Source organism: Nipponia nippon, unplaced genomic scaffold (assembly GCF_047370975.1).
Source record: "Nipponia nippon isolate SJK-2023a ecotype South Korea unplaced genomic scaffold, ASM4737097v1 scaffold_5, whole genome shotgun sequence".
In the NCBI taxonomy this organism is placed as follows: Eukaryota; Metazoa; Chordata; class Aves; order Pelecaniformes; family Threskiornithidae; genus Nipponia; species Nipponia nippon.
The window spans coordinates 79,611,661-79,636,185 of NW_028262369.1; the positions used below are offsets into that span (position 1 = coordinate 79,611,661).

General features: G+C 36.3%; 1 protein-coding gene and 1 long non-coding RNA gene across 6 annotated transcripts in view; one reads left to right on the plus strand and one right to left on the minus strand.

Moving 5' to 3' along the window:
• LOC148052357 (uncharacterized) overlaps window positions 1-22,375 on the minus strand; it is a 66,613-nt gene extending 44,238 nt beyond the window's left edge. The window contains exon 1 of the long non-coding RNA XR_015698770.1: window positions 22,240-22,375. This is a non-coding gene — a long non-coding RNA (uncharacterized LOC148052357). The remainder of the gene's footprint in view (window positions 1-22,239) is intronic.
• The window catches only part of LOC104009974 (sodium channel protein type 1 subunit alpha), a 104,854-nt gene continuing 102,610 nt past the window's right edge, over window positions 22,282-24,525 (plus strand). For all 5 annotated transcript variants that reach the window (XM_087731664.1, XM_087731666.1, XM_087731660.1 and 2 more), the window contains exon 1: window positions 22,282-22,774. The gene's annotated coding sequence lies outside the window, so the exon portion shown is untranslated. The remainder of the gene's footprint in view (window positions 22,775-24,525) is intronic.

Consider the following 24,525-nt stretch of genomic DNA (forward strand, 5'->3'; position numbering starts at 1 on the left):
AGTAGGGATAAAGACAAAGGAAAGGAACAAAATGAAGCTGGGCAGTAACTGCTGTTCCAGACTGGCAAAGACTGAATTAGCTGAACTGGTTTGTGATTAGTATTATGGACAATCCACTGTTTAATTCAGCATTAAGAAAAACGATGTAATAAAATCATGAGTCCACCAAAAATATGAAAATTTTTCAACTTTATTTCAGTGAGGGGATTCTTTAGGATAAGGGGAATTGAGCAATTGCACAGCTTTCTTTGTATTTATAAAACATGCATGCTCAGGAGTTTCTGGCTGCATCTGATCAGTTTATGTATTAAGGGATTACTGCAAATTCGTTTAAAATAATCTAGATCTATTACTATCAATTACATTGACATGTGTCATGATTAATTATTACTATCACAGATAGTGCAGTGTATTTCAGTTAGCATTCCATATCACTACCCTATCCTAATCTTAGTTGTTCTTAGCTAGGAGATGAGTTGGGTCACCTCATTGGTTTTATCAGCGCTGTCCCTTAATACTTTTAGAAACTCCAGAATTGTTCTGGCCTTTCAAAGCAGATTAAAAACATGGGGACATTTATATTCCAATATAACTGAAGAATATTATAAGTGGCTTGAGAAATCTGCTAGGATACACTGTCAATTTAACAGTTCTTTCACAATGCAGTCATGAAAGGCATTCTGGGAAAGTCTTATCAAAGTGTTTTTGAAAAGAATTTGTTATAGTGCTGTTAGGTAGTTTTAATGTTCAGGGTTTATATAAGAGACTTATTAACACAGCTGCTAGACAGCGAATAGAACACAGAGAAGTTAGGGTCAAATCTTACCAAATAAGTGAATTTTCCTTAAGTTGAGTGATTTAAGAAGAAAACATCATTCCTTGCATGTTATCAATGCAAAATTATTCTCTTATTTTATAGACTTTCATCAAATTATTTTCCAGTATTCCAGTTTCCTTCCTTGAAATGTAATGTATTAATCTTGAATCTCCTGATTCAGTGTGAATATAGTATGAGTAATACTGACAGCCATAACTTTTATAAAGTTGGTTATCATACAGTCATCATTTCATTTAAGTGGGTGTATTTTATATATCTGTGGCTTTCTCTTTCCCTCCTTAATATTTTTGAGAACTCTTTGGTGAGTAAGATCTGGTGCTGGTGACTCACTGTGATTTTTGTTTCAGTAGCACTTCTGACAGCTGACATCTCTGAAAGTGTCTCATCCTTACTAATTGTCAAATAGAAGGTCTAAATTAGGCCATAGTTTCACAAACATATTTAAGTGCCATAAGCGGGCAATGTAAGTGAAAGAAGAAGCCTTGCCCTTTCCTTCCCCCTAGGTTAGCACAACCATTTGTGTTGCCCTACAACAGACTAGATTGGAGAACTAAAAACTCAGTGAGAACAAAAAAAGTTTGTCTTTAACCTAGATAATTTTCCCTATTCAATTCACTGTATGGCTGTACAACTGCTTGTGTTAGAAAGAAGGGATGTAGGCAGCAGCAAGCAATGCCCTTTTGTGCTAATTTGGTATTTGTGAAACTATGGCTTTGGATATCTCATGGTGGTCCCTCAAGCTAAAGCCTTGATGTTTTTCTTTCCACCTAGAAGAGAAATAAAATTACAATGTAAACAAGAAAACATCTATATTATGAGAATTAAAAATCAGGATTCAGACCCCATGGTGTCCTATGTTGAAATGTCAATGTAGGTCAAACACAAAGCTGTGTATGTTCAGTTTGCAATACTCTATACCCTTGACATAGTCTGTTCTTAAAAACAAGAAACTTGTTAACTAAAATTGGTAGCTTTTCACTTTTGTAATATGGATGAAAGTTCCACTTTTATCTCCACTGAACTTTACTCTGTGTATTAAATCCATTTTGCCAAAATAGAAATTTTTCATATCAACAAAGATAATATTAATCAAAATTCTCAAAATGCTATTTGGCTTGAAATTGGTGTATGATTAATTTATTTTGAGCTCTTTTATTTAAAATGGTACCCAGTTACCAGTTAAATCCACTAGGAGAAACAAAATGGGCTCCAGAAGGTGCTGCTTCAAAGTAGTGAGGGGCTGCTCATCAGCAGGATTTTGCCAAGATGTGAAGCAGCAGCTCCCACTGAGTCCACAGCTCAGCAGAGGCCAGAAGTTAGGTATCACTAGTTAACCTGCCTCACCATCCTCTGATGACCCTGTGATTCCCAGGAGCATGATTGCTGTATACTACTCAAAATCCAGCCACATACTATCTTTGCCTGTATGCGAATGCTTGCTGACTCGTAAATTAAACATCAACTAATATGGTGTGTTGTTATATTTTTCTCAATGATTTATCTCGACCATAATTTCTGATTTATAAACTGATGCTCATAAAAAAAAAAGAAGAAAAAAAAAAACCCAAGCCCAAAACCAAACCACAAAAAACAAGCAAACAAAAAATCCAGAAGAAATTTACGGAAACTTGGAAACTCAACACCATTGTATTAGAACTTTTGTGCTGTATGACTAATGAACAACTTGTCTGTGGGCACCTAATATTTCAAGTTTCAGTTTATTATTTAACTTTCTGTTCCTGTTAAGAAGATTATTTAAAAAAACACTATTGTCTAGTACTGTACTGTTATAAGCTATGTCAGCAATATAGATGTCCCCTCATAGCAGCTCTTATGTTCTTCTCTAAGTTTAATCACAATAATTAAAGTGTACTCAGGAGTAGCTTTTGCTTACATAGCTTTATTTTCCATGCCTTCTGCTGCAGCTAGTTTTATAGCCTCAAATGCATGATGCAAAATTTCTTAATTGTGTCTTTCAATCATTTTACTTTCAGTACAGGAATTATTTTCTTCAAAGTTTTGTCTAGCCAGAAAACTACTTTCTCGTTCCTTCAGCATTTTAGTCACAGTAATTCCTATATTTGTCACCTCCAAAGTGGACTACTGCCTGTGCATCTACTGATTTATCAGCCAGTCATTTTGTCTACCCATAAGAGAACTAAAAGTAGTGGAGCCAATCAACTTCACTTACTTCTGAGTGATGATTTTTAAACCTGGATCATTTATAGCCCTTCTTGGGAGTTACCTCTCCTTACCCAATCTTGCCACAAATAATTAGACAAAAGTATGACTACAATGCAGTCCATAAACAATACATAGTGCCACCTCTTAAGATGTGCTCATTCTGGTTATTCCAGTTTCCAAAACTGCTGGTTTCTGACAATGAAGGTTTACAGGGGCGTAGAGGTAGGTAAAGCCAACACAGGCTACTTCCATTTTAGAAGAAGAGGACTTTGCTCCAGTTCCCAAGCAGAGGAATTCCTCTATTACTTAATTGTAGTATATACAACTCTACTTTTGTCTGACATGAAAAGGTACCTTGGCAGGGGGACAGTGAGATGGCAGCAGGGTGTGTGGGTTAAGGCAGAGGCAGTGACCTAGTGAGGCAGGAGGAGAACCCATCATTGCGGCTCAGCTACAAAATGTCTGGGAGCAACTACCATAGACAACTGATGTGATAACGTTGGTCTGTGGTAGTTGTATAAAATCCAGGGTCAGGGATAAGATGTCATCCATTCAGTGAATTTACTTTCACTTTCAAGTTGCGTCTCCCTGTATTATTTATTCCATGAAGATCTGTGAATTTTTAGTTTCATTTAAAAAAAAAAAGTGTTAGGTTGGGTTTCTTTCTGGATTTTGAGCGTGCATAAGAAATGATTAGTGAAGAATGCATAGAATCTGGGGATTAATATGATTTCCTCCTCAGGATTTGCATAATTTGGAAGTGCATCATGCATAACTATCTTTGCCATAGCCGTGTTTTCTAGGGATCAGAAGAGATTTTTTTTAAGAAGTTTTTATTCAATTAAAGATAACTCTTTGAATTTCAGAGATCTTTCTATGAAGCAAAATGCCTCCATGACTTTTTTTTATAAAATAGGCTGTGTACACATTTATTACCATATAGTTGATTTTTTTATTATTATTGTTATTTATTTCTACAGTAATACTTAAGGTATTTAGAGTCAAAATTAGGGATTTGTATTTTTTTAATCATTTCTTGATGTCTGACAGGACAGATAATAATATTAAGATGTAATGTCCCGTGAGGTGTTTTTCTTTTTAGCATCTTGCCACCCCATCTCTAATGGCTTTTTATCACTTTTGGCTGCCTCAACCTGCCAACCTGAGTCATGCCAGCAGGAAGCAGATTGTACCTAAGCTGAATGCAAGGATTCTCAGATGGTGATTTTTTAAGTCAATCTGATAGAGTTATCTATCATTTGTGAGCAACTGTGAGAAATTCTTTCTCCCTCAAAATCCTTATCAAGCATTAAATTTAAGAAATTCAGCTTTTAGCAGCAATAAACCTTTTGATAAAGAACATGCATAAATTCGCTTCTTTGAAAAAACACTGTTTCTGATATGAATATCTAAGTCATGCATCTGAAAATAATTGATAAACCTAATTCATACATATATCTAGTAACTACATATGCCTCTTAAACTAGTAAGGGAATAAAAATATATTTTCTTAGCTTTAAAAGATTTAATCAAAGCAGTACTCCTCTACGAATGAATAGAATCTTCCTCCCTCATCTTTGGGCTCTCTGCCAGGATTCCTGAGTATGGCAAAAAAATTAGACTGAAGGCTTTAAAATTAGATCTCACCTGTCTCTCCACAAATGCTAATAAAATGGAAAAAAATCTCACTTGGATGCCAGGCTCAGTAAATGTACCAAGATTTTGGGGGCTAAAATGGAGAGAGACTGGATGAGTTCTGCAGCATGCTTGCTGAGCAGGGGGGTAAATTTCTAAAGCAGGCAGCCAGCATGCTCTGCCAGTGGTTTGCAGGTGGTGTTAGGACAGCAGATTTTGCAGTTTGTGCTCTCAGAAATCCAGTGATTTTGCTGATGCTTTTTAAGAGAATATTGAGAAATTCAATAAACTCCTGCTTCCTTCAAGGCTTATGAGCACAAATTAACATGATGAAGTCCAGAGGTATGAACTGGCTAAAACGATGTCTTCTTCACTACATAGATTCAGGAAAGTAACTATGTTATTGTAACAAATAATAAAAAACCTGCTAGTGCTATTGACTGCATTTGTAGGAACAGACATTGGTAGCTTTTAGCTTTAGCTTTTGGGGGTTTTGTTCCAAGTGCGGAACATAAACCAATCGAATAATGAACTTCAATATTAAAAAAAAAAAAAAAGCTAATATTCACTGTCACGATATTTTTGGGAGTAAAGGGGAGCACAACAAAAACAGAATAGTGTCTGTGAATTTATTATTTCAAGGTGAATGATAGACAGGTGCCTATTAGTGGCATTTTGGTGATTTTTTTCAGGGCAAAATTAGAGGACAGATTACATGTACTATCAAATGAAATGCTAGTGCATGGTAACTTGAGGAATAGCCAAGAATGGCAGCAAAAGAACTGCAGGCTGATGGCTGTGTAGTGGGTGAAGTCATTCACTACTGTGGTTGCTACAGGATTATTGAGCAAAGTGCGAAGTTATCAGCCTGCAAAGAAAGCAGACGGACATTACTTTGACCCTCATGTTATTGATAATTATAAACCAACATAGCAAATCAACTGTAGGAGAGTTCATTTCTACCTGCCTTATGGGGAGGGAGGCATGCAGGGTTCAGGGAGCCTGAGTCAAAGAGTTCTGTGTTATAAAAAAGGCTTGTTCTCCAGAAGTGACAGCTATGGGGTGGGGTGGGGGGGCAGTAAGCAGTGCAACATCTTTTCCTAAAAGCCAGTGTCTAGACAACCTACGTGCCTTCAACATTTGGTGACAGTTAGACCTAAATGCATTTGTGCCATTCTGTGCCTGAATCTGTTACACTCAGAGTCCACAGACATGTGGGAGTAGGTCCGCAGGAGTTCATTTCAGTCAGATTGATGGTATTTACCTGCCTCAACACCTGCTCTGTCTTGGCCTCAATGCAAAAAAAGACGAGTGCCATTACAGAATGCTACCCTACTACTCCCATTTTTCCCATTATTTGGTTAATGAGAAAGGCAGTGTTTTGAGTTTGGTGGCTGTAATAGAGATAAGCCTGATTTGCTGCTGCTTTACTAATTACAAAGCGACAGATGTGAAGGTGAACCTGTTGTTCTGTGGGATGGTGTAGACACAGGGAAATAATTTCATACAAAATCTTTTTTTTTTTTTTTTTTTTTTTTTTTTTTTTAATTCTGCACAGCATGAAGAGGTTTCTCCTGTCTCCTGTCTCTGCCATCCAAAGAATTACTGGTAAGTACAACACTGAATGAAGTATTCTTCTACTTTGTTCAGGTTTTCTTTAAAAAGCTTTTCATATCAGTATTTTAAAAGGGAAATTCAAAGAGGATGATTAGATATTAGCTAAGAATTTTACCTGCTGCCAGTTATACTATGCCTTTGTTCCTCAGCATCTCAGAAAATGGTGACACACGCTAAATAAAATAAAAATTATAGGGCTAAAATGCATGCAAGTTATTTTAACTCACTTATGGCATATAAACAGACATCTGGCAAATAGCGGTTCCTCTAATCCTACTTGCAATATTTTTTGGTGTACCTAACAAAACTTTTATTTACTGGAGTAGTGTTATTGCAATTAAAAATAAAGGATGCTACTTCATTCTGGTGATTGATAATGAGATACAACCCCCACTTCCAGCTTTACAATATGAAGCCAGCAGTTTAAATCTCTTAGGATTTTAGTGATTGTGAGCAGTTACCATTTGACCGTCATTCAGCGGCCTATGTGAAATGCATTAGTGATTTGTGGGGCAGTGTAAACAAGCCTGCATTGCTGCTCTGCCTGTTCTCTATATAAATAGACAGGAGAATTCTCCAGAGATGTCAGTCTGGCACCTCTCACAAGCTTTGCATTTACTTAGTATTCATTATTAATTGTTAAGTGCTTGCAGCACACTTGATATTGCAAAAAGTACAAAGATACAGTCCCTGCCTGGAGGAGCTTACTTTAGAAGTTAAGCAGAACTAACTCATTCTTTTCCTATACAACAAATACAGTTTTCTCTGTGTTTTGTTCAAGTTCTCTAAAACTCAGATAACATGGGCTTCAAGGCAGGTTACGTAACATTTCTTTACTGACTTTCACATTACCCAGTTCAGAGTGAAAGAACTGTCACAGCATGCTTGGCTATATGCAGTGTGACAGATTTCACTGCTCCGAACAATTGGTCCCAACTGCTCTTATTTCTTATTTGAGGTTTCAAACCATTTTTGAAAGCTATCAAATTTCATGTTAATCTCCTCAAGAGGAAAAAAAACGAATCTCTGGATGGCAAGACAAACCAGAGTTGATGCATACTGAATAGCAGGAGAGGCATAATGTTACTTGGAAAGGCCTCTGTCTAGTCTGTGTTCCCTTCGCCATAAGGCAGGAAGTTTTATGATTTTGCTAGGGGGAAAAAAAGGGGAAATTAATAGGTTAAGCAAAGGTGGCATCCTCTTGAAGAAAGAAGATATATACACTGCCCTGCATACTATAAATTGAATGTGTATGACTTTATTTGTATGTGTTTTCCTCTCGGGTGAGAATTAGTACATGACACATTTGGTTTTTTTATGTCCACAGGTATACTTGTTCCATCCCATTCATTCCAGAATCCCAAGCATAGTCACCAGTTTTTGGAAGGCTTCATAACTAGTAGCAAAGTGCTAAATGTTAAGATGTGGGTGGATGAGGGGGAATTTTGTAACTAAAAAGAAATGATAAAATGGAAGGAAAGAACAGGCAAGAGGAAGTGGGTGACCTGAAGCATGCAGAGAAAGAGAGAAATAAAAATATTCTTTAAATAAATAGAGATAGAAGAAAAAATGTGATCCAGTCATGACAAACACAAAGCACGTCTGCAATTGTTTCTGAATACTGTATGTTTTACTTGTAGTAGGCTGGTCTATGAATGAGTCAGCTGTTCTAATTGGACAGCAGATTATAATGAGATAAAAAAAAGGGAGATTGGAAGTGGTCAGTCTGGGGCTCCTAACTGGAGAGCAGTTGAGGTACCAGGTCAGAACAAATGAGTTGGAAGGCTCCTGGCTTGGCTGCATACAGGTCCCACTGAAGTTAACCCAGTGAGCCACTGCCTAGAGCTTGTCAGGACTATGGGAGCGCTGCCCCTAAAAAAGAGAGACTGTCTTCCAAGAGAGGTGGTAGGTGTTTGGAGCTGGTCAACTTCCTCCTGTTCAGTATATAGGAACTTAGAGCATCTTGAGATAATAAGTGCTAGCCAAACAGATACTCCATGTATACTGTTCTAAATCTCTTCCCTGTTGGTACCTTGTTCCTTCTGTTAAATCAGAGCTGCCTAGTCACCATCCACTCATCAAATTCCCAAATGGAAGACCTACAGATGCCAGTGGCAGCTGAAATTGGGTAAGTACAATTCAGAAAAATCCAGACACAGCCACTCAGCTCACTATGATTTCACTTTTCAGTTCAGGATACCAGATATTCCTCACTGATATTACAATCCTTTCTGTAACATTCAGACCCTTTTACAGAGAGGTATTCAAATCTATATATCAATAATCTATTCTAAATAATCTAAAAGCATCACAAATATCAACATGTACTTTGCAATAAGTGTGGTCCAAGGGGATCTTGACAAATTCATATTTGTTTTAAGGAATAGGCCAGGAGGAATACCAAGCTGATCCAAGTTTAGCTTCTTTTAAAATATGGCTAATGGGAGGTGATCAACTGAAGAAAAAAAAATGATTAAACTCTGAAAGTGCATTAGAACAGGCCACAGAAGCAAATAAGAGGTGTAGGATCAATATTTCAGACACTTGTCAGCAAATTTAGGCAAAACTAGCTTAGATACTGAATACTAAAGAAAACTTCAATGTAATGATGGAAACATAGATACTTGAACGTACTCCCCATGTTTGAAGCTCTTGACTGTGTAGTCAATTTTAGAATTAAGTATTCTGGATACCATCTGAGCACCATAAATGGAAAGTGAGGGGAATTAATCTTACTTTAGTTGTAACCATTTAGACAGAGCACTGAAAGGCAATCAACATCTACAGACTGCTGGAAAAAGAGTTTTGAATTCTCTAAAAGGTGGCAATTTGTAAAATTAGGCCTAGGCTTCATTCCAACACACAAATATGTTTTTTAAATTCCACTGATATTTATACATCAAAATCGTTAGAGAAAACAACTTTGGGCATAATGGTCCATCAACCCAAGTACTTTATATTTGCTGACTGAGATTTTGAATAACAATAGGCTAAGATCTTCTGAAACTTCCTTTGCTTTGATTTTCAAATTACTGGAATATATAATGCTTCAATCTCCTTGAAAACAGAAATATAGATACCAGGCACATGTGAAAGATGAAGAAATTATTATGGTAAGTAACACAGCATGCATATATGCTTTCCTCTAGAGACTCTCCTATACAGAGGACACACATATGCCGTTATTGTAGCTGCACAAAATTTCTTTGTTTCTGATCAGTTCTTATTTCTCATGATCAAAAGAGTTCCCATTCCCAGCATATCTCCTATGCTACGTTATCTGGATATGGCTTAGGCAGGTTTTATCTCCAAATCATTTGGGTAAAGGCAAGGAAACACCAAGAGGTAAGGTTGTAGAAATGCTTTCTCAGTTCTTCTGTTCCTATACTACAGCATCTGCAGGGAAATCAGGCTTTGTAATCCTGAACTGTTACACATAAGCATAGGGCGACAGAGAAATAGCTATCTAGATGTGACTACCTGTCACATGAAAAAAAAAATAGAAAAAAAAGCTTTTGCAAAAGCTTGTTATTTGATAATGCCTTGTAAAAAGGAATAATTTGCTCAACTTGGAATGTCTGCTCCCAAACATAGTAGGTGCCCAGCTGTACTGGTTAAAAGAATTGGTAATGTAAGCAAGTAACCACATTTCATTCACTTTCATTACTGAAAATCATTGTGCTCTTTTCTGCCAAATTGTAGAAAAAAATAATAATATGAAAATCATGCTTGTAATGGCTTCAGACTTCAGCCTGCAATTGCAATCCCGAAAGGTAAATGCAGCAGTAACAGTAGGTAGCTTCACACAGATGCACACTAGGAATACCTCAAGAAGCAATTAACACTTAAATAGCAAAACCTTCAAAACACAGCTGAAAACTGAGACTCACCCATGCAGAAAAACTCATACAAGTTTTATGCAAAGGTATTTTTTAATAATAAACTCAGGAATTTTAATTTACCAACATCAATACAACTCTAAGGTTTAAATGTTAAAATTTTCTACTATAGTATATACTGCGTTTTATTCAGCTATTTATTCTGTTTTTCAAAAAAAAGATTTATTTGGGGAATCCAATTTTTCCCCACTGCTAAGTGTTTCAATAGGCCCGATAGTGTTATAGACTAAAGGTTTTATTATCTCTCTAAAGATCATTATTTTATTTTCTTTCACAAATGTAATCATTTGTTCTGCACTTTGCTTGCAGGATTTTGGTTGAAAATTATCTAAACCATCTTTGGTAATTATTTTTCTAGTAGTTTTTACAACCTTAAGATCCTTTGGGAGATTGCCACATTATATGTCTATAATTATTTCAACTCCCTCCTGTTTCTGTTCAATAAGAAATTAAGATCAATAGGTCTTGGCATAGAATAGCTATGCAGAGTTCCTTGTCTCTGCAGGCAAGAAATTCCAATCTACATAAACGATGAATTCTCAGCACCACAAGAACCTGCATTAAGTTGTCTATTACTCACCATTCATCCAGAGACTGTGTGAATCCTCTTTCTCTAGCAGTTATATATTTATAACAGATAGACTGCAAAGATATCTGGGAATAGGAGGAAGCTATTCCCAGGAGCATGCTGAAGGAATCTTGGAAATGTTCCATAAGCTTAATGTATGCTAATGGCTATTCCTAGCCAAAGAAACTGGTGATTCTAAGACTTCAGGCTCCTGTTGAATATAAAGTATGCAAAAGCAAAGTATGCAAAGCATCCTGGCTTGTATCAGAAATAGTGTGGCCAGCAGGACTAGGGAAGTGATCGTCCCCCTGTACTCGGCACTGGTGAGGCTGCACCTCGAATAGTGTGTTCAGTTTTGGGCCCCTCCCTACAAGAAGGACATCGAGGTGCTGGAGCACCTCCAGAGAAGGACAATGAAGCTGGTGAAGGGTCTAGAGCACAAGCCTTACGAGGAGTGGCTGAGGGAGCTGGGGTTGTCTAGTCTGGAGAAGAGGAGGCTGAGGGGAGACCTTATTGCTCTGTACAACTACCTGAAAGGAGGTTGTAGCGAGGTGGGGGGTCCGTCTCTTCTCCCAAGTAACAAGTGATAGAATGAGAGCAAATGGCCTCAAGTTGCACCAGGGCAGGTTTAGGTTGGATATTAGGAAAAATTTCTTCACTGAAAGGGTAGTCAGACACTGGAAAAGGCTGCCCAGGGAAGTGGTTGAGTCCCCATGCCTGGAGGTATTTAAAAGATGTGTAGATGTGGTGCTTAGGGCTGTAGTTTAGTGGTGGACTTGGCAGTGCTAGGTTAACGGTTGGACTCGATGATCTTGAAGGTCTTTTCCAACCTAAATGATTCTATGATTCAAAGCACGGCAGATAGGCATTTGAATCAAGGTAAACATTACTGATGCAAATGAAATTGTTAGAGGAACTGTGCTTTGTAGTGTGATGCCACCTAGGAAAGAAGACCACCTTTTATACTGTTCTGAGTAGTTTTACGTGTTTTGGAGCATTTTTGTGGCACCCCCTGGTTGTGTGTTGGACTTGAGGAAATTAAAAAAAAAAACTTGCTGCTCTTCTGCAGCTCTTGGGATGCACCAAAAAACGTTTCAATTATAATTCAATTGCATTGACAAACTTCACCATCTACTGCTTATGGTGGCAATGTCCAAAACATTTAGTTTTCAGGCTTTTGTAATACATCCAGAACAATACTTTTGCATAATTTTTCCCAAAGTTAGACAGATCGGAAAAGAACTCTTCTGTTCAAAAATTATTAGTAATGAAAATTTTTAAAAGTTGAAATGTTAACAAAATAAATAGCAACACAAATACAACTGGAAGAGTAGAGAATCATTGCACTCCAAATTATCAAGTCATGTCTTAGCCATGTTATGACTTGCACAGGCCTGCTGCTGCTCCCTATTTCCCATTTCAAATCTCAGTTAAAAGATTGTTAAAAGTACAGAAAATAATTTCCTACTATTGTCATCTTAAGAAACTGCCATGTTTCACTTAAGGCAGTTATACCATTCCTAATGGGGTGGCATGCAGTCAGCACAGGAAGTGATGTGACCCCCAAAAGTTTGTCTCTATAAAGATATGGGCTCAAATTATATTAAAAAAAGGTTTGAGAGTATTTTGTGAGGATTTTCAGTATGGACCAAAGGTAAACATGTGAATGCACACTCAGTATTCACAGCACTAACAGTAGTCCTTGTGACTGTTAAGGGTAGATTGCATTTTACTGGAGTTGCAGAAGAAAGAAAGATAAGCATTATTAGCACAAATGAGAAGAAAAGGAGAGCAACAATACATAATTTTATCTTTGGTATTCTGAATGCTCTCTGTTGACATATCAGGCATGGACTCCATTTTTTTACTGTATATCAAAAGTTGAAATAAATGAGATTAATCAGTGAAGGCTTGATGAACAATAGTAATATTCCTTATTGTTAGCATAACTAACAGCAAACCTCAGAAAATGTGACATTCAGAGCACTGGAGGACTGCCAATCTTTCTTACTCCAAATTTATAGACACTAGAAACGGCATTTTGAAGAACTATTGATTTGTTACATGGATGTCAATTCCAAGTAAAATAGTGAAAATTTTTGGACTCGAGCAACAAAAAAATTAGAGGCTAAAGTGGTAATTATGGTAATCAGCACAAAGATAAATCTTGTCAAATTATTCCTTTTTTTGACAAGATCATAGATCTATTTAAAAAGGCAAATGTAGAAGCATAGTTAGGGTTTTTTTTAAGGCACTAAGTATCATGCATTCATTAAACACTTACATTATTTGGGAGTAATAGAGAATATATTTAGTGGGCTACAACCTGGGCTGATAGATTTTAAAATAGTATTAATGGGGAGATGTAACTGAGTGGTATTGTTTCTAGGAAGAGCCCTCTATGAATAAGTTCTTTATTTGATGTAATTAGTATTATCAGTTATGCAAAAAATACCATAAGGATTTTGGTAGTAAAGTTTGCAGATGACATGAAAAAAGAACAAGGTTAACAAGGTTGCTATTTCAGGGCAAGCTGGGTAGTCTCATTTAAAAATTTGCATTGGAAACACTATATTTGAATATAGTCAAATGCAAGGCACAACAATTGGGACTTCAGCATATAGGATAAGAAAGTTCATTTTCAAATGAAACAAGAATGAAAAATTTAAAAGCCAAAACCACCTCAAAGTGAGTGGTCTAGGAAAAAATACCAATGTGATCCTGTGATGACTGGAATGGGGAGCAGCAAGTTGAAGCAGGGACATGAGCGTGGTATGAGTTGGGACATGTTGTACCGATGAGATTTCTTTAGTATATTCTGCCTTTTGTTCAAGAAAGATTTTGAAGTTCTGCTAACAGATTGTGGGAGACCCACAAAAGTGTTTTGAGGGACAGGCTTAAAGAACTCAGCTTATGAACTTCCTGAAAAGAAAATTAAGAAGCATGCATGACTGCTGGAGAAGAAATTACACTGGGACTTCCCAGCGTGTCTGACAATGGAATAATATTACCTAACAACCACCAGTTGATAGTAGGTGAGTTCACCTTGTAAAATGCAGTTTATTGTAGATAAGTGTTGGAACAGCTGATACAAAAGGCAGTGGACGTACATAGAACTGGTCTGGGACTTTAATTCGGATTCAGAACAAATAAAATTTAAACCGTTCACTTCCATCTTGGAATTTGTTAACTTAGCAATTCCTCTTTTCCCTTCATCTTAAAAGAGTATTTTCCTATGACTAATAGGAACAGTTCTGCTTTAAGAATATTATAATCAAATTATGTCCTTTAGAGGTCATGAAACACTTCTCCCTGATGCATAAATTAGTCAGCTGTATTCTGTTTATTCTTTTTTCTCTGAATTGCTTTGAGGAAGTATAAATTAGCCACTGGGGATGAGGTAGTTTTTGGAATATACCTGTAGTCTGAAGGACTAGTGGGAATGAGCCAGCTGTATCTTCCTCATGAACTCAGCTCTAAAAATGGTTGTCGAGCTTGGGGCTACAGTTCAGCTCAGCAGAGAAAGGTTTTCAAGGACTTTTCCCTTCCTCTCTTCTGCAGCACAGGACATCTTGATACATTTCACCTAGCAATCACTTGCCCATAGAGGCATTTGCAGCATTTCTTTCTCTTCGTTCTGTGGCCTTTGTCACCCAATTATTTCATCTCCTCCTGATTTCAGTCAAAATAAATAAATCATGGTTTCATTAGAAACGTAACTGAGCTAAATCTAGTGGAATGAAGCTCAGACTGAGCATTCTAGCTCAGGAGGCCCGAAGTTCTATGAAACAATGTTGCTTATATTTTCCAACTTTTTTTGCTTAAAATTACTTCCCTATCTGAAAGTGGCTGCAACTGAGCAAAGTCATCGGGGATTAGCATTCATTTCTATATTGCTGTTGAAAATGCTGAAGATTAGCTCTCAGCAATGGCAGATTGTAACATACTGTTCCAATTCTAGACTGACGTAACTACTCTAGCAGTCTCAGAGTAACAAAGTGGGGCAGAGGGTGTAGAAGGAAAATATAAATATAATCCTACAACCAATATCAGAGTAACTCTGCTTAGGCTTACGGTTAGGGAAGCAGCAATTATATAATTAGTGTCCTCACAGAAATCCTATGTTAAAAGGGGAAAAATAAAAAATTACTTGATCCTGCTCTCTTGGCCTTGGAGGAGGGGATATGAAAAGTTCAGTGGAAACCCCACTGTTTCCAGGAAGCTGGTGAATCATAACAGAAATCCTGGAGGAAGGTTCAAGACCACAGAGCTGTGGTTATAGGCTGAAAGTCCTATTAATGTTTCTATTTGAGTACCACAGGAATCTTCACATGTCTTGTGACAGATAGCTCAATCTCTTTCCCAAATGACTCTATTTAGATCTGGTGGCTTCAGCCCGTTGTTCCTAGGCAAGAGAACAGATAGATTTGAATTGCTTGATTTCCTTTGCAAGTCCACCTTTAGACACAAGGAGACCAAAATCTGCATTTTGCAAGGCCATGATTCAAAGCTGACATAAATTGAGATACTGGTTCTGGGAGGAACATGGTCTCTGACAGGACTGTGATAGGCATTCCAATACTGCACCGTAAGTGACTGAAGAATGGAGAGTAGAGACATGTCTTTCCTAAGGTCACATTGCCACAGCTTCCAATAAAAATTAAAAACCATTGAAGAATATGCTGGAGTAAAGGATTTTGTTTCATTAAAGTGCCATAAAGAATAGAATTTGCTGAATTCATCTGAGATGGCCTGGAAAAATTAGGGAGAGAAAAGTATTTTCCCTCATTGACCTCTAAAAACTTAGTGATTTGAGTATAGCTATAGCTGAATCTTGAAGAATGACTCACTAGGAGTGCCTGAAGAAAGGGGAACTTCTGCAATAGATTTTTGTGAGATCTCATTGTTTTACACCGTGGAATCAGTCCAAAAGAGATTAACATAAACAACTAATGTCTTTAAAAGACAAGGCATTTTATGCACTGCTTTCGTCAGTTTATGGTTAATTTTTTTCACTCTGCCTGACAGCAAGTCACAGTGGCTTACAAGGACATTCAGTTTACTTTCCCACATAAGGGAAGGAAAAAGAGACAGCTGCATCAAAAAGATGAGCAAGATGAGGAAAAAATGTATCTTTTAAAAAACAACAGAGTTTTATGACCCTCTTCCTGTAAGCTTCAAAATACTATTGCTGATTATACAATTCTTGTGTTAATTGTTTTTAATTGAGAGTATACTTAAATGAAAGATCAACTAATAGTGGCCAAAGAAATACTTAGTCTGACAGGTAAAACAAATGTTTAAAAAAAAAAAAAAAAAGGCATTTAGGAGTTACTGAAGTTTCTTTAGATGAGATGGTGTTCAAATCTTTTTTAAGGCTTATATGTAGTGCTTCTATGCTCAGCATTGGACATGGGAGCACTTAAACTGTAAGTGAGATGTGTATGCAAAACTAAGTATATAAAGAGTCTTGGCAAGGATATATCTTGCTATATAAATAAATAATACACTGCATATCAGTTAGCCAAGGACCGAACTGGAGAACCTTAGAACCTGGGAGCTGCAGAATATAACTGAGAGCACCCTGAATCTTCCTGCTCTGCAAGGGACTACCCTCAATTTACAAAGATTTGGAAGATCTGGCATGTTGGACCACTGTGTGTCTCAGCACTGAATGCATGTTCCGTATTTAGGTCAAAGATGTTGGCCTGAAAGACTTGTCTCATGCTTACTAGTCTTTACCCCTGGGTTGGTGGAGGAGAACTGAAGACAGAAGCATGCTCTGACCTAGACACCTGTGCATCATCCACATTTAACTCTCTGGATAGTGTGACGGCTGTATGGTCTTTTACCTTTGAGTGCTTGTAGTGTGCAAGTCTAAAGTTTGGGTGTGGAATACATATAGCCTGAAAAGCTTTGATTACTGCTCAGTAAAAGTCCTCTATGGAAAACAGCTACAGATGCTAGAGACCTGAATAGCTGCTAGAGACACAGGCTTCTTTTTTAAGCAATTGTGAGCTCTTACATTGTAAGCTATGCCCAAGTGACTAGGAACCTCTTGAGAAGAAAAGCAAGAAAGAGAATCTGTGTTATTTCCTGGAAGCATCCAAACAACGGAAATAAAAGGAACAGAATCCAGGAGCTGGAACATATTCTTTGGTGGGAACCAAATAGATCTTTTGAAAGCATTTAACAGGTCACCCACGCCTTTGGTACCCTGCAGTTATTAAGCATATTTCTAAAATTTCTGGCAAAACAAAACATAAAATGTATCACTTTTCTATAAAGAACCAAATCTGATTTTTTTTTTCTAGAAGTCTTGACATTTCAAAGAATTGAAAAGAGATTAAAACCTAATGAAGGCTAAATATCATTTGTTTGACAGGTCCAGGCCTCATGTCAACTGAAGAAAGACAAAAATAAGCTACTTGGATTCAGAATGAAATTGAAGTGATGAATTTATGCCTTCTAGCTAAAAGTCAGTACTGGTTGTATCTTCATGTGTTGCTAGAGGGGATGAGCAGTCTTATGAACTTTTTCATTGCAGTAGGTCTTTCAGGATTTTGTGTTAGGCAGTTCTGCGTCTGTGTTGAATCAATATCACAAATTATGCATGCTGTGGGCTATTTAGGAGGGTTTGGGGGAAAAAAGAAAAAAAAAAAGAAAAAAAAGAAAAAAAGTGCCTTATTGCTTTTAGTGCTAATGGTACATTTATTATGCTGAACCATAAACATGTTTTGCCTGACGTTGTTCTTAGGCATCAATAACTCATGGCTTGGAGTTCAAGGTACTACTACTACAATTTCTAGAAATGTTTTCATGGATGACTTATAACTTAAACAACTTCGTCTCCAAAACTAAGTGTGTATTGTTTCTTGCTCTTCAGCTCATAAAAACTAGTTTAGGGAGATGCTAAAAAAATCTAAATTCAACATCCTGGAATAATTGACAGAAGACAATTCAACAAAAAAGCCTGCCAGAACTGATTATTTTCAGTTGATAAAGATCATTCATTTACTCAAAATAAATAGGCATATTTATTGAATGCTTAATTAACTGCTTTTTAATTTTGACTTCTTTCTTTCCTCCTATTTTTGACATTCTCTTTTAGCATTAATATGCAAAACAGCAGATGGGGTTTTTTATGAGATAAGTACAAAAATAGTGGCTTGGGAAATCAGTTTATAGGCACTCTTGGAGGTATAATAGGCAGCCCTATAAATCTTACAAAAAATCTCGGAAAGGAATTAAAAAGGTTATCGTAGCTAGTTTTATTGAAGAGGAAAAGATACCAAAGAGAAGGCAAAGAACAGTCCATGAATATTAAGATTACTGTGACCTTGACCTACTCAATGTTCATAGTTTAATTGTAGAAAGTTTTTATGCTTATTTGGGTTATAATTTTTCAGTTGTTTTCTAGGATAAGGTATAACGTTAAATATCATAAACTGCATATGTGTACAAAATTAGTGATACCTATTTGAGGCGTTTCACTGAATTGGAGAATTCAGTGCTCACCTATCATTGCTGGAATACTTGATCATTTGGAGGAAAATCAGGGACCTTGTACTAAATATTGTAGAATACTAAGGAAAGGAGACTTGAAAGCACTGACACATCTTACATCTAAAACATACAATTTAAGATGTTTGGAAATACTACTACTTTTTAAAATGCTCTTTAATGCAGTTGCAAGATTGGTAAGGTATCATTTAAGAATAAAAGAATATTTAGAGTTGTACTTCTGCCTATTTGAATATTGACATCAGTCAGACACTCCAGGAAGTCTAGTCAACTAAAGGAGAAAAATCTTCCCCTTTGACTAGTCTCCAATGATCTTCATTGTGATATGACTGGGTCAAACAATAAAAAAAATACATGTAGAGTAAATTTAGGTCTTGAGCTGCTAGGTAATGCTCAAAGAAACAAATCAGAAACTTTTGCTACCTGTTTCAAAAAGGAGATATGAGGTATGCCTTTATTGTTTTTGCTAACAGAAGTAGCACAGTCTTCAGTAAGACTTGGGTAAAAGACTCATATGTGGAAACCTCCCCCCCATCATTTATAAGAGTATGTGATATCAGATCTAAATACAGGGTTCCATTTGGTATTGGGTTTTATTTTTTGAAGATTCTGAGCCACTGTTTACACATTTCAGCGTGAATCACTTGTGAAAGTTGTTCAGGAACACAAGGGAGAAATTATTTTGAGAAAAGAAAGCAAGGTCAGAGAAGGACGGAAAAAACCAAAAACCTGCACCTCAAGATATTGTAGACATCTCTCCAGGCAGCGATACCAGAACATTTTAATGTTTCATCAGATCCCAAATGGAATCTATCTTAGTATGAGCAAACCTCAAGTAATGATTTATTTATGTGCAAGGCATCTTAAGAGCAAGGTGTCTAAAAAAAAATCGTCCTGTTTACTCAAGGTTGTTGGCAGGAATAATGTCTATGAGATACTGCTTCCTTCATTTCAGCATGGAATAGAAAAAACCTTGTGGACATAAACTCAGACAGTAAGGATAATTTAGTGATAAGCATTGTTAATGTCTACTGCCAAATTTTCCATAAAAGAAAAATTCCAGAACTTGTTTCATAGGCTTACAGTCTGCTGTAAAACATCACCAGCATTATCTTCATAAGACAGGTATAGCAAAAATCTAGATTGTTTTGTACTCCTCACATTAAACTCTCAAACATTCATATTTTCATCTCTGTCCTTACTTGAGGGGTAGTCTAACACATTCTTCTTTTCCAATCAGCAGCTTTGTTCTACAGTCATTTGCAAAAGAAAACAATTTTTTAAAGATTTTTTTTTTTAATGCATTTACTCTATTTACTTTGACAGAAATCTTTCTAACTGCTGGGGCATCAGAATAATTAATCTGGTAGTTGAGAGTCATTATGAACTTGACTTATTTTCTTACCACTGTCAAGCATTAGACTCTACTACTGACATTATCGGTGCAGCCTGCTCAGAAACAGTCTTTCACTGAGTCCTACATGTCAGCAGTTTCTGTATCAATTTGTGTTTAGTCTTGACTTGCCAGCAGATTAGACCAAGTTCATCTAGAGCAAAAATGCTTATAAGAACTATTGTAAACCAAAAAGTTTTGTGGCTCAGTGGAAGAACAAGTTGGCTAAGAGAAGTAAACAGTTTTTACGCTCCAGACAAAAACTATGGCTTGCAGGCATATTCTGAATGACAATAACTTAATGTTTACAAATGAATACTTTGAATTTACTTATCCTCATGACAAAAGAGTATAATGAGACAGTCATCGTTCTGCAATTGGACATACAGTTTATAGGCAATATCATAGAAAAGAAGGCTGGAAAACCTTTGAAGGAATTTCTAGTTCATCATTTTGCCCAAAGATGGAATCAGCTGTATCAAACTTAGACAAGTTTGCCTGAACTGTAACATCAAGCAAACTACATACTGCCTTTGCAATGCTGACAGTCAAGTTTGCTATCCTGTTCATTTAGGTAGCATTTTGTACTGACTTTCTGTGTATTGGGTTGGTTTACCTATAGTTTACCTATAAACTTTATTTATTTTTCTACCTGATGCAGTCAACTTTTGGTTATCTGTAGGCAAATTATCCTGGTGATGTACTAGCCATGCCATGGCTGTGGAGGCATCTGAGCTGGCTTTAGATGAGTAGTTTGGCTGCTTTGCTGTTTTGAGTGCCATGAATTGCCAACCTTTTGCACCTTAAACTATTGTTGTATGCTCTTATAGCCTAATACAGGTCATGATATTTTCAACTCTTGATTAACCAGGGTCCAGTATGTAAATAGTTTTCTTGTAAGCAAATACTTTTATTTAACACTTAAAACACTGAAAGTAGAGGTTGGCACATATAAATTATATAAAGGTTTAATAGGGACTCCTCATTAACAGTCAACACCAATACGTGAAACAATAAATGCACCGAGATATTTTTAAAATTATTTGCTGATGTGGTATAAATAAATTGCACTGATTGGATAAAAAGTTATTGATTTCAAATGCAGCAACAACTGTTTAAAAAATCATTCTCAAATGATATTTACCTTGCATTTTTTTTTTTGTTTCCATAATATACTTCAGACCTACAGCTCATATATCCTGAGTTATTAGTGATCAACCTTTTCTACCAAATGCTTCTGATCCTGTCTTTTTTCTTTTTTTTTTTTCTTTTTTTTTTCCCTTCATTTTTTCAAGAAAGCAAAAAGAAAATCATTCAGCAAAGGGCTAGGAAAACATGTATTTCAAAAACCAGTGACACTCAAGTATATTTTTTTAACATGATCAAATTTGTTAGAAAAGTCATCATATGCTTATCTATAAAAGAGAAGTAATAATTTAAATAGATTTTATTTTAAAAAAGGGTTATTTTTGTCCCTTTCACCTTCATCTTGATTCTCCCATCTGAGATCAGAGCTCAAATCATGTTTACTCTGCGAAGGGCATAACTAAGCGTAATAGTTCTTGTACCTAGGCTGACTTCTGTAAAACCCAGCCAATGTTCCACATTGATACTAAAACTTTCAATGAGTTTAGTGACCTGTCTTTTGATGTTGCTGCAATGTTGTTGCTGAGTTCCTCTTTCCTCTTTTATTTAATGCAGCCCAGGATTTTAACTTGGCAAGTTTCAGAGCCGTATTGAAAATTATGTCCATTATTTCACTCACTCACCCAAACCCATTTAATTTAAACAAGAAGGACCATCAAATATAGAAGTACTTTCATAAAATGGGGCATTAAGTATTATTAAATGACACTTTCTTTCTCTCTCAGTTACTATATTCATTATCAAGTCATATTGATCTGTGACATTAGGAATTTGTGTCCAGTTGCAGTTACTCTTGGTCGTACCTAATTAAGTTGTCTCAAATATAACTAGAAAACTTAAGATGCCCCATCTTAGTGAAACCTTTGCCTTCTTTTGTAAGGAGAAACTATATAACTCAAAATATTCATTCAAGAGTAATTTGTATATGCAGTATCAGTATTTAAGGCTCTTTACTTACTAATCAAGTATTCAAATGAAATAAAATATGGAATACACATTATATGCAGTGATTTTAATTAATATAAAGCTGCTTTTTGTAAACAACAAAGCTGTGTAGGTTTCCAAGTGCTGGCTAAGCCTGGGTAATTGTTTCATGTCTTGTACCCTCCACAGAGGAAGTGTTAATATGACCCAAACAATAATAAACTAAGAAATATCCTAAAGCTTCTCTCCAAAAAATAGCAAAGAAATACCAGAAATGACTGTAAACATCTTCACAACCAGGAATGTGTCTTACCCATCATTTTCTTGAAAATATCAAAATCTCTGTAATACAAGCACTTTAACCCCTGTAACACCAGGTAAAACAGGTAGCAAATGGTTATTTTTCCAGAAACTAACTTGCATGCAGTAAGATTTGTTTAAGGGAATAGCACTTCCCTTTGGAAATTAATCCCAGTATTTTATCTTATACCATTGCTTTTCTTCTACTCACCACAATGAGTAATATATAGACAAATGTATGCAGCAGCAGTCTGTGCCTCTCCTTCCTTACTTTGCCTTGCTGTTGCTCTCCTGTTAGCTGTAGTTATGCGGTCCTCTAGGCACTGTGTGACAGGAACACTGTTACCTTGATAGTAGGTACAGATGCAGCTTTAGCACTTGCTGTCTGCCTCACGTTTGTAACAAACACCCTCGCTCCTTCCTGTCATTCGTTCCAGGGGAGGAATGACACCAGCATTTCTGAGCTGTTCTTGTGTTTTCTCCCAGAACACTCAGGGAAAGCAGACTTCGTGATCTCCATGCTAACTACCAGCCTGCCTGCTGCCAGTTCTCCCTACTTCTGCCAGTGATGACATTCAGCTTGCTCCTCCACACAGGATACAGCACTGATTCCTCATTATGTAAGGCAGTCTAGGTCAAGTGTAGGAGAGAAACTGCTGGCCTGAGCAAGCTACTGGATTTCTCCCTCAGCTTCATGCTTCATGGGGTCTGGAAGCTGGATCCTGATCTTTGCTACATCTTCTCGGGTAAATATTTTTGCATGATTTAAATGGCTACTGTGCTATTTTTCTATGCAGATAGCTGTCAGCCATGCTGTGAATTGCAGAGAGAATTTGCTAGGTTAAACCAGCTCTCTCAGCATGATTGAAATAACAGAGTAGTACTTCTTCTAGGCATCTCAGCTTTAAGACACTTTACAAATAAATAAATCATAAATTGGGTTTGTTTAACAAACATCTTTTCTAACCATATGGGGATTATTGTTAATTTGACTGATTAAGCAGTGAATGAAATCCATTTGCTTGAAGGTGGTGTGGGAAAGCATTATTGGATATAGCTATTAGCTCTGAGAGGTTTACTGCAGTTCCTGGCTGTTGCATTGTTTTAGCCTTGAAAATTACAAATATGCTGCTTTTATTAAACAAAACAAAATGAAAAAAAATTGTATTTAATTTTCTTGCACTCTTTGGTTATTTTTTGAAGTAGCAATTAAATACAGGATGCTATTCGCTATTTACTGCATGAATGCATGAATCTATATGCTTCTGAAATATGTAAGGTGAATACTGCAGATAAAATTACATTTAGTGACTGCTCTGCAGAACAGTACATGTTAGCTAGATTTATATTAGACAGTAGCTTTTTTTCATGCACCATGTAGAATTCAAAGAAATTTTTTGTATTTACACCCTGCTGAAAATCAATCTGCAACAAAACATAGAACAGGTTTGTCCTTAAATGAATTATACATACTGAGTATTGTCAGGTGCTGGAACGTCTGATTATACTGGAATGCAGCAGAAGAGGCCCTGGAAAGTAACAGCATAACACTGATACTGCAGTATCATGTAGGGAATTTCAACAAGGCTAGCTTGCTTGCTAGGGGCAATTGCTATATAATAAATTTGAAAATATTTTTAATGCATTTGAGAGATTAATTGGAAAACTCGTGTTTATGTACAGTACCTTGGACAGCAACTTTCTTCTGTCTCGTGGTACTGTGAGTCTACTTTGTGGGAGTTAGCACTTTGTAAAAATTAAATAATACACATTTAAGATACACTCATGAATTCAAAAATATAGAGGAAATTATAGTAAAAATACCTGAGAGAAGATTTGGTCAGCATTGTATTGAGTTATATTTAACAGCTTACTACCAAGATTTCATTTAATATATTAACTTAAAAATAGTGATGTTTGTATTGAATTATTTTAATGAGTGTCAAAACAGAAAATTAAAAATGCAAAATTATTGTCTATTGACAATATGGCATTTACAGAATTCTCATGTCTAATAGGTAACTATTCACTCCAAGAATAAATACCAAGCTCCCTTTCTTAAATCAAAGTAAGATTGAATATTGATATAAGATTATGTATTAATATCAGATTAAAACTAATTTTGATAGGAAGAGTGGAAATCCTTTGAATGTGTTTTTTTTCCCCCCACTAGAAATTAGTGGTTCTTCACACTGTTCTAGAAATCACTGATAGAATTTAATTTCAACACTTGTTTGTAAATGAGGTGAATTGTTTTATCATTTTCTTATCATCTTTCAAAGCTCTCTTTCTCTGGAAAAGAACTGCCAAGCAGTCAGTTGCCTCTTCATCATGGTCTTACCTTACCAGTTACTAATTACTTTTTTTTTTTTTTTAATGACAGTCATGTAGGTCTGTGCTGTGATTTAGTAGAAATACCAGGTTGGTGCCTTCATTAATTACATTGTGAAAGAAGTTAGGTTCAAGAAAATGTAACTCATTTTTGGTATCTTGGAAA